Genomic DNA, 13269 nt, shown 5'->3' on the forward strand with positions numbered 1-13269 from the left:
ACTACAGGCATTTTATAAGTGAAACCACTATAAAATATTAAATTAAAGCACATATCTAATTATAGTAATATAGTTAGGAACCATTTTCAGAACAAGAGTTATTAAGTAAAATGGTTAAAAAAAAAAACCTGTAATCTTTCATTTAAATTGAAAATAAAAGTATGATCTCATGATTTTTCTTTCAATAAAATATCCATTTCCTACTTCTGTCCATTGAAAGAGACTGGAAGCAATGCTATCTCACTAGGACTCAGATTACCATCTCTAAATACCATTTCACACATAAGGGAAGTAAGTACAATGGGACAATTGAATAATTCCAAATCTGGGGCAAGAAATGAACAAGAGAGTATCTTGCCGTGCCTAAAAGCAAGGATACTAGGTAAGATGTCTGAAGACATATCAAAATGGACTCAGGAGTACCTTGAACACCTCCCATAGTCCAAAGCTAAAACAATCTGAGTATCATAAAGAATACTGATTGCAATTGAATGAAACATAGTAAATATATAAAATGCCATGAGGTCAAAATCATGATCGAAAAAAATTGCACTGATCACCTTTAGACATTACCAGCATACATCCCATCATTGTAAAAATTTTCAAAAGGAAAGTTGGTGCATTTATCTTCACTTTTTTCAATGAACTGCATCTTAAGAGAATTGAAAAAAAAAAATAAATGGGGACAATCTTCTTTTTATAAAAATCACAGCTAAGACAAGCAGAAGACATGGTAGAATTAGGGGGGGAAAAAATCACCATTTTGCAACTCCTAATGAAATAATGGGTCAAGGCAATGATCACTCATGGGCTGCTAAAATATTAAGCTAAAGGATGATGAGGAACTTTTTAAAATGGACAGATGAGGTTGATACCACCCAAACCCCACTGAGAAATCTTATCACTAACACTGAACAATCTGACATCATGTTACTACTGATATCATGTAATCAAAGATACATGCCAGGATCTATGAAATATTCTTTTACAAAAATTGAACCTGAATTTAATCAATTCTCTAGATGTAATTTTTACAGGATATAGGAAAAGAGGAGTATGTTAAATAATATAGTAACACAGTCATCTAACCCCCAAATGTGGGGAATGCTCAAGGACAAATGATCTATTTTATTTAAAGATTCAATGGTATAAGAGGGAATGCTCTTTGACATTAAGAGTTTAGAGACACGAAGTAAATGCAATACATACACTTTGGAGGGAAGGATCCTAATGCAACCAACAATTCAAAGATATTTGGGGAAAACTAAATAAAACAAAATGAGTATTAGATAATAAAGGAATCACTGCCAGTTAGTTCATTGCGGTTTTGTTTAAACTAAGTCCTTACCTGTTACTGGTATCTACAGACTTGTAAATAAAAATATGAATGAGATTTGCTTTCAAATATTCTATCAAAAAAGGAATAGAAAAAACAAAAATGGTACTATGTTGATGGTTGAAGCTACATTTGGGGTATATGACAGTTCATTGTATGAGCGTATCTACTTTGTGTTTTTGAAATTTTCCCGGATAAAAAACATTTTTTAAAGATCATGTACTTTTCTGTATTTATTCATTCATTTGACAAATTAAGTACATACTCCTTGCAGACCAAAATAAGTAAAATACAATCCTTTCTTTACAGAAGCTCACAATCTAATAATGGGAAAAATAGAAAACAAAAGAAATACAATGGAATATGAGATTTGCTCAAATAAGTACAGTGTATTTCCAGTGTAGGCACACTGGAAGGGAAACAATATGCCCCCAGAGACTAAGTACAAATTTCAGAGGAGGTGATACTGCATCTGTCTTTAAGAATTTATAGGACAATTGTGGAAGGAGCCGAGATGCCCTTCAACAGACAAATGGATAAAGAAGATGTGGTCCATATATACAATGGAGTATTACTCAACCATCACAAGGAATGATTAGCCAACATTTGCAGCAACATGGATGGGACTAGAAGAGATCATCATACTAAGTGAAATAAGTCAAGCAGAGAAAGACAATTATCATATGGTTTCACTCATTTATGGAACATAAGAAATAGCAGGGAGATTGGTAGGAGAAGGAAGGGAAGAATGAAGGGGGGTAAACAGAAGGGGGAATGAACCATGAGAGATTATGGACTCTGGGAAACAAACTGAGGGCTTCAGAGGGGAGGAGGGTGGGGGATTGGGATAGGCTGGTGATGGGTATTAAGGAGGGCACGTATTGCATGGAGCACTGCATGTTATACGCAAACAATGAATCATGGAACACTACATCAAAAACTAAGGATGTACTGTATGGTGACTAACATAATAAAATTTTTTAAAAATTAAAAAAAAAAAAAAAAGAATTTATAGGAGTTCAGCCTCAGCAATCAGACAACAAAATCATATTCAACACGCAGCAATCAGACAACAAAAAGAAGTAAAAGGCATCCAAACCAGCAAGGAAGAAGTCAAATGTTCAGTATTTCAGACAACATGATACTATGTAGAAAATCCAAAAGACTCCAATAAAACAGTTGTTAGAACTAATACACAAATTCAGTAAATACACAGGATAAAAATCAACATACAGAAACATGCTGTACCTCCATACACCTATAATGAAGCAGCAGAAAAAGAAAATCAAAGAATCAATCCCATTTACAATCATACCAAAAACCCTAAGATATCAACCTAACCAAAGGCATAAAAGATCTGTACTCCAAAAATTATAAAACACTTATAAAAGAAATTGAAGATGACACAAAGAAATGGGAAAACATTCCATGCTCATGGACTGGAATAGCAAACATTATTAAAATGTCTCTACTATCCAAAGCAATCTGTACATTTAATGTAATACCTATCTAAATACCGCCAGTGTTTTTCACAGAGCTAGAACAAACAACCCTAAAATTTGTATGGAACCACAAAAGACCCTGAATAGCCAAAGCAGTCTTGAAAAAGAAAATCAAAACCAGAGGCATCACAATTCCAGATTTCAAGTTACATACAAAGCTGCGCTGATCAAGACAGTCTGGTGCTGGCACAAAAACAGACACATAGATCAATGGAACAGAATAGAAAACCCAAAAATGGACCCACAACTATATGGTCAATTAGTCTTTGACAAAGCAGGAAAGAACATCCAATGGGAAAAAGATACTCTCTTCAACAAATGGTGTTGAGAAAACTGGACAGCAACATGCAAAAGAATGAAACTGGACCACTTTCTTGTACCATTACACAAAAATAAATTCAAAGTGGATTTAAGACCTGAATGTGAGACAGGAAACCATCAAAATCCTAGAGAACACAGGTAGTAACCTTTTTGACCTCGGCCACAGCAACTTCTTACTAGACACATCTCCTGAGGCAAGGGAAACAAAAACAAAAATAAACTATTGGGACTTCAAGATCAAAAGCTTCTGCACAGTAAACAATCAAAATTAAAAGGCAAGCTTCAGAACAGGAGAAGATATTTGCAAATGACATATATAAAGAACTTATCAAACTCAACACCCAAAAAACAAATATACCCATTAAAAAATAGGCAGAAGATAGGAAGACACTTTTCCAAAGAAGACATCCAGAGAGGTAACAGACATATGAAAAGTGCTCAACATCACTCATCATCAGGGAAATACAAATGAAAACTACAATGAGATCACCTCATACCGGACAGAATAGCTAAAATTAACAAAAGGAAACAACAGAGGTTGGTAAGGATGTGGAAAAAGGGGAACCCACTTATACTGTTGGGGGAGAATTCAAACTGGTACAGCCACTCTGGAAAACAGTACGGAGATTGCACAAGTTAAAAATAGTACTACCCCACGATCCAGCTATTCCACTACTAGGGGTTTACCCAAAGGATTAAAAAAAAAATACTGCTTTGAAGGGGTACATGCGCCCAATGTTTATAGAAGCATTATCAACAATAACCAAACTATGGAAAGAGCCAAAATGTCCACGGACTGATGAATGGATAAGAAAGATACAGTATGTATGTATTTTATATATATGTATGTATACATATATATACACACACACATGTCTGTAGATATACATACACATATATACAGTGGAATATTACTTGGCCATAAAAATGAATGAAATCTTGCCATTTCCAACGATGTGGTTGGAGTTAGAGAGTATTATGCTAAGTGAAATAAGTCAGTCAGAGAAAGACAAATACCATATGATCTCACGTACATGTGGAATATAAGAAACAAAACAAATGAACATGGGGGTGGGGGGAAGAGAGGCAAACCATAAAACAGACTCTCAACTATAAAGAATAAAGTGAGGGTTGCTGGACCAGGGGTGGATTACATAGGCAATGGGGATGAAGGAGGGCACTTGTTGGGATGAGAACTGGGTGTTATATTAAGTGATGAATCACTCAATTCTACACCTGAAACTAATATTATACTGTATGCTAACTGGAAATTAAAAAAAAAATCATGCTGTATTCTATTTGTAGTGAAAAGATGAGACCAGCTGGAAAGTAGTAAGATTGTAATTATGAAATGATAGACTTTTAATAACTTTAACAGAACTGTTTTTGACAATAACGTACATAAATATGGTTTAATAGAGTAAAAGTATTAAGTTTGTAAAAGCAGATAATCCAAAATGAAAGTAATATTTGAAAATCATCTAAACAAATATATTTGAAGTAATTAATGAAATAAAATTAAATGATCAGGTAATTTAAAAACGTGTACTTAAAGTTGATTAATAGAGCCTGAAGAATTTAAAAAAAAAGTTTTCATTCCAAGTTATCTACTTATCCAATTTATTTTATCTATTCATTCTTCTATAAGTTTCTTATGATTTACATCTACAGAAAAGAAAATAGGATTTAGGATGAAATCTGTCTCATTCCAGCAATAACTCCAAAAAATTCGTGAAATTTTAACTAATTAAAAAAGAATCATTTAAGAGAGATACTTTCTAAAAAATTAACATTGACATTTAATTATAATTTATCAAAAATTTAAATACATTTTATTTAATTTCCTCTTAAGTTCGCTGTGTTTGAATTATGTTTGCATCATTAACATGAACATCTTATAAATTATTAGTCCTTTATCCAACATTGTATTTGACATTTTTATACATTATACTATATAAAATAAAATGAGCAATTTCAAAAATGAAAAAAAATGTGTATGAGTTCACTCAGTGGACATGGAAGAAAAGGTATTCAGAGTGACAGTAATTACTCATACAGCACTTCGTGTGTGTTTCCAGCACTGTTCTAGGAACCTCACATATTTAAGCACTGCGTCCTCAAAACAAACCTGTGGGAGGTGTATTATTCTTAGTACACACTCCCATTTTACATAAAGTAATTGAGGCATAAGAAGGTTAAGTAATCTGACTAAAATCACATACTTAAAAGTAACAATGACCCAAATACTTTGCTTTTAAACACTATCCGGACTTCCTTTTTAGTAGATGGAGTCATGTGTACAGAGGCAAAGAGGTCTAACACAATCACTACACTAGGAAACTGTAATGTTGCCATAATACAAGGTGTGAGGTGGGAAATCCGAAGGGGAGGTCAGGAAATGAAAAATGGAAGAGTAGTCAAAAGGCAGACCGCGAAGGGCTTCACATATCAAGTAAGGGAATGTCTATCATTTCAAGAAAGCAAGTGCAAACCACCAAAGGCTTTTAAACAATGGAATGGCATGTGTTGATTTATATACTGTACAAAAATAACTTAGGTGGTGGTGAGCACCACGGACAGAGGGGGAAATCAATAAAGGAGGCAGAGAATTCAGTTAAGAATCAAGTATATCGGTCCAAGAGACCAATTGTGAGGGCTGGAGTTTCAGCACTGTTGATATACATAAAAGAGAACAGACTCAAAGGAGACTGAAGAAAAAGAAGCCACAGAATTTGGAGAAGGATTCTGGATGGGAAGAAATGGGATGGGAGAGGGTGAGGTAAGTCAATCTCTTGGGTTGCTAACTTGGGGCAGGGGGATAGAGGGGGCAGATGCCATTAATCACGACTGGGAACACCTGAGGAAGCACAGTTTTATAATTTAAAAAAATGAGTTCACATTTGGCCAGGCGAGCCTGTGGGTACTCTAACAGCCCCATAAGGACTCAGAAGCTCAGAAGTCAGACATGTATTTGGGAGGCTTCAATATACCGGCACTATTTATGCCACTGAAACAAATGGGACCCACTCAAGAACCCTATGAAGAAAAATAAAGAAAAGCAAAAGGAAACAAAAGATGAGTGTTTTCCAAACTTCAGTTATTCAAGAACCACCTCCAGAATTTTTCCCATGTTAGTTTATCACCTGTACTACTGTGTAATACTTTTCTTTGAACTGGCATATTTAAATGAGATCTCTACGATACAAAACCTAGTATTATTTGGCATAATAAATGGAAAATTACCATAAGGATGCATTTTAATGATGTGTTATGTAAGTTCAGCAATTGTAAGAAATGGACCACTCTGGTGGGGGATGCTGATAGTGGGGGAGGCTGTGCACATGAGCAAGCAGGACACAGAAGGAAAATCTCTCCACTTTTTTCTCAATTTTGCTAGAAATCTGAAGCTGCTCAAAAAAAAAAAAAAAGGAAATAAATAAAGTATTTAAAATAAAGACAACTTTAAATGTTTGTATTTAAGCCAGTGTTACTGAGGGTACTTCAGCAGTGCTTCAGCTCCTGAGAGCTGTTCTTAATTTGTGAAAATATTTTTTTCTAGCAACTCTGGGAAGACAAATTTGCCACAACCTAAAATAATACCAATTACGAGTAAAAAGGAGATAGAAATGAATTTTCACAGTGTGATGGGTTATTACTTAATACCCTTTGAGTCAGCTCATGTCATCTCATGTGCTGCCTTTGTCTTTGGTCCACGATTTGGGAAAATCCTTTATAGGAAAGACGAAGTGGTCCAGACATGTGTTCCCAGGTGAACTGCGGTAAAGGAGGAGAACGGAATCAGTGGACACAGAATTAACAGTGTGAGATTACACAGAACAGTGTCAGAAGTATAGAAAGGTTAGTTTTGGGTTTCACACAGGCACTTTCAGGTAGAGATTATCAAAGGAAAAAGAGTCCCTCATTCCGGAGTTACAGCTAAAGGAACTGAGTGAAGCTTCAAGATCTCATAGTTGTTGCTGCCCAGCAGGTGACTAATTTGAGCCCGGACTGAGCATTCTCTCTCCTCCAACATTAAATCCTCTCTTCCCTGTCCCCCGCCCCAAGCCCACCATCCTCTTGCTGTGCTTAATGCTCTAGTAAAGGAAGGCACCACGAGTGTGTGGGCTCAGAGCCCTTACCTTCTAGGACTACTTGCCACTGACCACATTCTCCCAAGCACCAGTGTCTCCTGCAAGCAAAGGCTCCACGCCCAGGCCAGCTCCCAGCCATAAGAAGCCAAAAGCCAATGAAAACGCATGCGGGAGAAAAAATCTCAACCCCCCCCCCCACACACACAGTCTCTCTCTCTCTCTCTCTCTCTCTCTCTCTCTCTCACTTCCTATGACTCCAAATAGTTCTGCTTACTTTCAGATAAAAACTGAGTACCTTCAATTACCATGCAGACACTGCTAAGAGTATTCATTTGCAAAAAACATGTTAGTTTCCTTTATTGCAAAGGAGATTGATCATCTCCTACCCCATCAGTTTTGCACACCTGACTCTTAATAAGGGATCAAAAATGATTTTTATTCTACTATTTGGCAAAAAAAAAAAAAAAAAAAAAAAAAGAATACTTAAGCAAATCTAAAGGATTTCATTTGCATTTCTTTTCTTGCTAATCTCTGACATAATGATATTTTTCCACTTTTCTTTATTGCCAAATCCATTAGACCGTATGTGTCACCTACATTAAAGGTCCTAAAAACACAATTTCCTTTGAAATGTACTTATAAAACTAGTTTAGGAATAGACTTGCGTTGAATCTGAGGGGAGTTTTAACTTCTTTGATTCAACAGTTTTCATCCTAAATAGCCTTTAGTATTTTTAAGCCTCACGCCCACAGAAAACATACTCATGTTAATGACGTAAAATAGATGATAAACAGATGTGAACAGAACTAGAATTTTGCAAAACATTACATCTTCCAAATGCCCAAACTCAATTTAAAACTTAAACACAAATTTAGACAACTATTTTCATAAAGACTTGAACATGGTGCATAATCAACAAGAAATAAGAATTTAAAGAATTTTCGTTCTACCCAACTATAATAGAAGTACCCAAGTGCGGGAACATTTGCGCTGAAATGGAAAGCAATGCTCACGCCACCAGAGAGCACAATTTCTAAAAAGCTGTAGAATATCTATTGCCATTTTTGTAATCTCAAGTAAATTAAGACCAACAAGCACAAAGTTAGTATAATTTTAAGTAATAAAAAAACTAGAAGAACATGGGAAGCCCCGCTATCCTGAACAGCTCTGAGAGAGAGAAGAGGGAGAGACAGAGAGGTCAGTGGGGAGGAGGCGGCAGACTTTAAGCTGGGACGTGGTCATCTGTGCACGTAGTCCTACCTGTGTGTTCCTGTACCGTCTTCCCCGCTTTACTGCTGCCTCTTGTCACAGGCCATTACAGGTTCTGAAGGGGGGAAGGGGTGATACAATCTTTTTCCTAGACCACAAGCTCCTCAGGAACAGAGACCCCATCATCTTTATGTCACCTGGCCCAATACCTAGCATATGTAAGAGTCTCAATTAATGTCTGTTGCATGATTACCATAGCTTTTTACTTGATGGGGAAAAAAATTTTATTACTTCCAGCATTGAGAGAGAGATTATCATGTTCTGATATACCACTCTCAGGCTGCAACTGAAAAAGTTCCTTGTTCCTTGAATAGAGGACAGGACATTCACTGTTTTTATCTTTGTTTTTTATTGTTGTTTTCTGCCCCCCCCCCCCCGCCCCCAAGTGGCTGCCGTAGTTGGGCTGCAGAAACAGATTCAGAGAAGGAGATCTGCATGCAGAAAGTTATCTGGGGAGCATTAACTGTGGCAGCAGGATTGAGCAGAGAGAGAAGGGCCTTGGCCAACCCCATACAGAACTCTTGATGGGGAATGGTCCCTTACATGTGCCCCCCTTGTACCCCAGCCCGATCACTGGATGTGCATTCCTCAAGGAGAGAAGGGGACTGAAGGGATCTTGGTTGAAGCAGTTCCCTTCTAGAGAAGGACCCAGCTGCGAGCCACTAGCAGCCAAAACTTTGTTGAGTAGATGACTGAAGAGGGAACTGGGTGAGGCCCCACAGCATCCACCACAAAAGCCAAGATCATGAAGTTCAGACACTCAGCTCAGACCTCAGATTGTAGGAGAATCACGCACAGACCTGAGACCCCAGTAGTGATCTTTCTTACAGGCTAAATACATAAAAAGGCACTGACAGGATCCAAGCCTATGTCATCAGGCCTCTCCATGGCGGCTGTCCATCTGTCACAATCTGTCACTTCAGTCACTTAAAATTACTGCAGACAGGGAAAATTGCCCTCCCATTGAACTATGGGAAATCACAATTGGTAACAATCTTCTAGTCCAAATTGTGAGACTTCTTAGAACCTGCACAGCCTGAAGCTGATTGGTCCACTCAGAATTAGGAAGCCTAGCAGGAATGATTAAAAAGCATCCATTCAGAAAGCATTCCCAGACTCATCACCATCTGGTCAAATCTGATTATTATATAGTCAAGGAAACTCCTGCTGGAGACACCAAGGGGAGAATTCTTCTGAGGCTGCCATTTAGCATTTGTAACGGCGGTAGGGAGTAAGCGTGATGGACGACTGGTACCTTGTGCCAGGTCCCCTCACATCTGACCCACTCTAGCTACCCTCCTTCCATCGAGTCCAGAGAGATAGGAAGGTGCATGGTGGGTTTAAAGCCCCTCAATGATAAAACGAGCAAAGGTGCATACTTTTAAAACGAGGAAAAGTTTTTCCAAGTGCTGGAATGCAGAGCAACATGCTTGCTTCATTCCACACTGGTCAACAGCCTCCTCTTTCCAGCTAGGAACACCAATGCCATTTTTCAAACATCCCAGATGCTTCTCTGCATGCAAGACTTCCTAACCAATTTTTCAAATTAAGCACAACCCTGAAATTTGGCTGCTCGCTCAGTCTGCTTTGAAAGAGTGTCAGCAGTTTGATACCTGCCACATTTCATTCGCTGTAGGTTCAGGATCCCCACAGAACAAAGCTACAAATAAAAGCTAAAGAGAATTAGGAAGGAGAAAGCCTGCTTTGGCAGGGTGCAAACTCCGCTGAACTCACAATGGAGGGAGAGAAGACCTGCTGGGCTGAGACTCTTAGAAAAAAGAAAGATCAACAAATCTCACCAAGAAATCCCAACCGCATCTCAGAAAAGCTTTCAAAACCCGACCTTCTGTACAGATAACAAGTAGCAGACATCAATTACATTTACATTAATGAGACTGAGCATTAAGAGCTGAGTAAATCAAAAGGCCTTTCTGGGCTTTTTCAACCTTCAGAGATTTTATCCAAGACATTTAGCAAACTACAAACAAGAGGCTATGTGAAATAGGCTAATTTGACAATTCGTAGGCATTCATTTGTAGTCATCAGTATACCCAGGTCACCTCCCTACACAGTTTCGTAATGTGTTCTAAGGGCCAGCAGATGAGAAAATATTTGAGCATTTGTTCTATCTTTCTTCCAAAACTTGAGGGCTGATCAAGAAACTTCCCAAGTGTATGTTCGGCACTCTGGCTACAATACAACGGTCAGCAAAATTGGCGATGCTCAGAGCTTTTCAGTCAAATCCTCTTTACCGGATATGTAATTGGTTTAGCACATTTCCTTCATTATGTTATCGTGTTAAGAGTTCTTACTCTACAGACCAAGCAGATCTCGCCTGTGACAGCCATGATTTAAACCAGTGCTTCTCAACCAGGGTTGATCTCATCCCCATGGCACATTTGGCAAGGTCTGGAGAGAATGCTGACTACCACAACCGGTGGGCAGGGGACTGTGCTAATGCGTCTAGTGGGTAGAGGTCAAGAATGCGGTTAACGGCTCCCCATCACCACACCATACGACAAAATAGTAATAGTGTCAAGGTGAAGAAACTCTTAGACCTTGCTCTGGTTGAAAACAGAGAAGCACTGTGGAAGAAAATGCTGGAAAACAGCTCAGTTTAGTGCAAAATACACATATGAAGGGCAACAAAGCTCTTCTTCACTTAAATTCTAACCACACCTATTTTAGGATCTTGTATTATACAGTCTGCATATTCTGTAATGCAGAAATTTAAGGAATCGAAATGCCTGTGTTTCTACTTTCTCTGACCCCTGCCCAGAGATCTTGCTCTTCAGGAATGGGAACACCATTTTGCTATCCCCAGCTGAGTGACTGGTTCGCGTTTGCTGCTTTGTCTTGTTTCATAGCTTTGTGCTACAAACAGAAGGGCAAAGATGAGTTCACACTATTCAAAAGATGCACCTCAAGGGGCGCCTGGGTGGCACAGCGGTTAAGCGTCTGCCTTTGGCTCAGGGCGTGATCCCGGCGTTCTGGGATCGAGCCCCACATCAGGCTCCTCCGCTATGAGCCTGCTTCTTCCTCTCCCACTCCCCCTGCTTGTGTTCCCTCTCTCGCTGGTTGCCTCTATGTCAAATTAACAAATAAAATCTTAAAAAAAAAAAAAATGCACCTCTATGTCTAGAGAAGAGGGACACTGTTCTCTAATCCAAGACTGATAGGATTCATAATGCATGGTATTCTCCCACCCTTTCTTACTTGGGGAGCTCCTTCGTTAGGATTTCAGCATCTTTCATCTTAATCCATGTTATCTATTCTTAGATATCTCCCCCTATCTTTCCACCTCCATAAATTTATAACAGCAAACAAAAGAATTAAACATTGACCAAGAGCAGTAGTCTTTCTCAATAGCCTATCTTCTTCCACTATTATCTCCCAGTCACATCAACCATTTATACTTTCTTTCCCTCACTTCCTCTATGTAGTCAGTTGTCAGGTTCTCTATATTTTCACTTTGAAACACCTCTTCCACTCTCCCTTCCTCTCCATTTATAATATCACACACCATCTCTCAAACTCCCAGATCCTCTTATCTGATGTTCCTGATTGACACATTCCTTTTCCTAACTCCATCCAACTGCATTTTTATGTACTACTCATTTTCATTAAACCTCACTCATTTTAACCTATTTGTGTTCTATTTATTGAAGAATTAAAGAGGTATGGCGATATAGGGCATTGGACAGCTTCCCCCAGAAATTCATGTCTATCCTGAACCTCAGAATAAGACCTATTTGGAAATAGGATCTTTGCAGATGTCTTTAGTTGAGGTCACACTGTATTAGAGTGAGGCCTAAACCCAATGACTTTTGTCCTTTTAAGATGAGAGGGCGCACAGAAACACAGGGAGAGGCAGTGTGAAAATAGGGCCAGAGATCAGAATCATGTACCTATAAGCCAAGGAATGCAAAATATTGACAGCAACCACCAGAAGTTAGGAGAGAGGTATGGAATGGTTTTCCTGTCAGAGCCTCCAGAAGGAACCAACCTTGCTAACCTCTTGACCTTGGACTTTCAGCCTCCTGAACCATCAGAGAATACATTTTTGTAGTTTCAAGACACCTAGGTTATGGTAATGTGTCACGGCAGCCCTAGAAAACTAACACAGATGGCCATGAGAATAGGCCTCACACATCAACTACAGGTGGCATAACTGTCCCAATATTCAGCTGCATCATTCTGATATCCACAGTGGCAACTGCCTCAAGGCCACACTTCTCACAGGCTGTCCAAGACAGTGACCTACAGTGGCAGACATGCAGGGGAGACCAACTCCTGGGAGACACACACTCCTTTGATGGGCAACTTTGTCTCAAAGACTCTTCCACAGCCCTGCCACATGTCCTTAGACTGACCAATCTGGGATGCTGAACCTCAACCCTTCCCTCTCTCCTGCTCTTACAATCAGTCTTGTATGCTGGTCTCATGGCTCTCCAACATTCCCCAGATCCCTTCCCATTTTTTTTTTTCATTAGAGGTCTCCTAATAAAATCCACACACATTTAATTGTACCTTGGTGTCTACCCTTTGCAAAACTCAGAGTAAACCAGAAGGGAATTACAAAATCTGATTTCTATTTTAAATAGATTTCTTTACCTGGTTTGTGGAGAATGGATTCAAATTTGATAAGATTTTAAGAAGGAAGACCAAATAGGAAGCTCACACAGTGGCTAAAGAAGCCAGGCTTCTTGTTTGTAGTATCCTAGCGGTAGCAGTAGATACAGCGGTCAGA

Source organism: Ursus arctos, unplaced genomic scaffold, assembly GCF_023065955.2.
Source record: "Ursus arctos isolate Adak ecotype North America unplaced genomic scaffold, UrsArc2.0 scaffold_3, whole genome shotgun sequence".
In the NCBI taxonomy this organism is placed as follows: Eukaryota; Metazoa; Chordata; class Mammalia; order Carnivora; family Ursidae; genus Ursus; species Ursus arctos.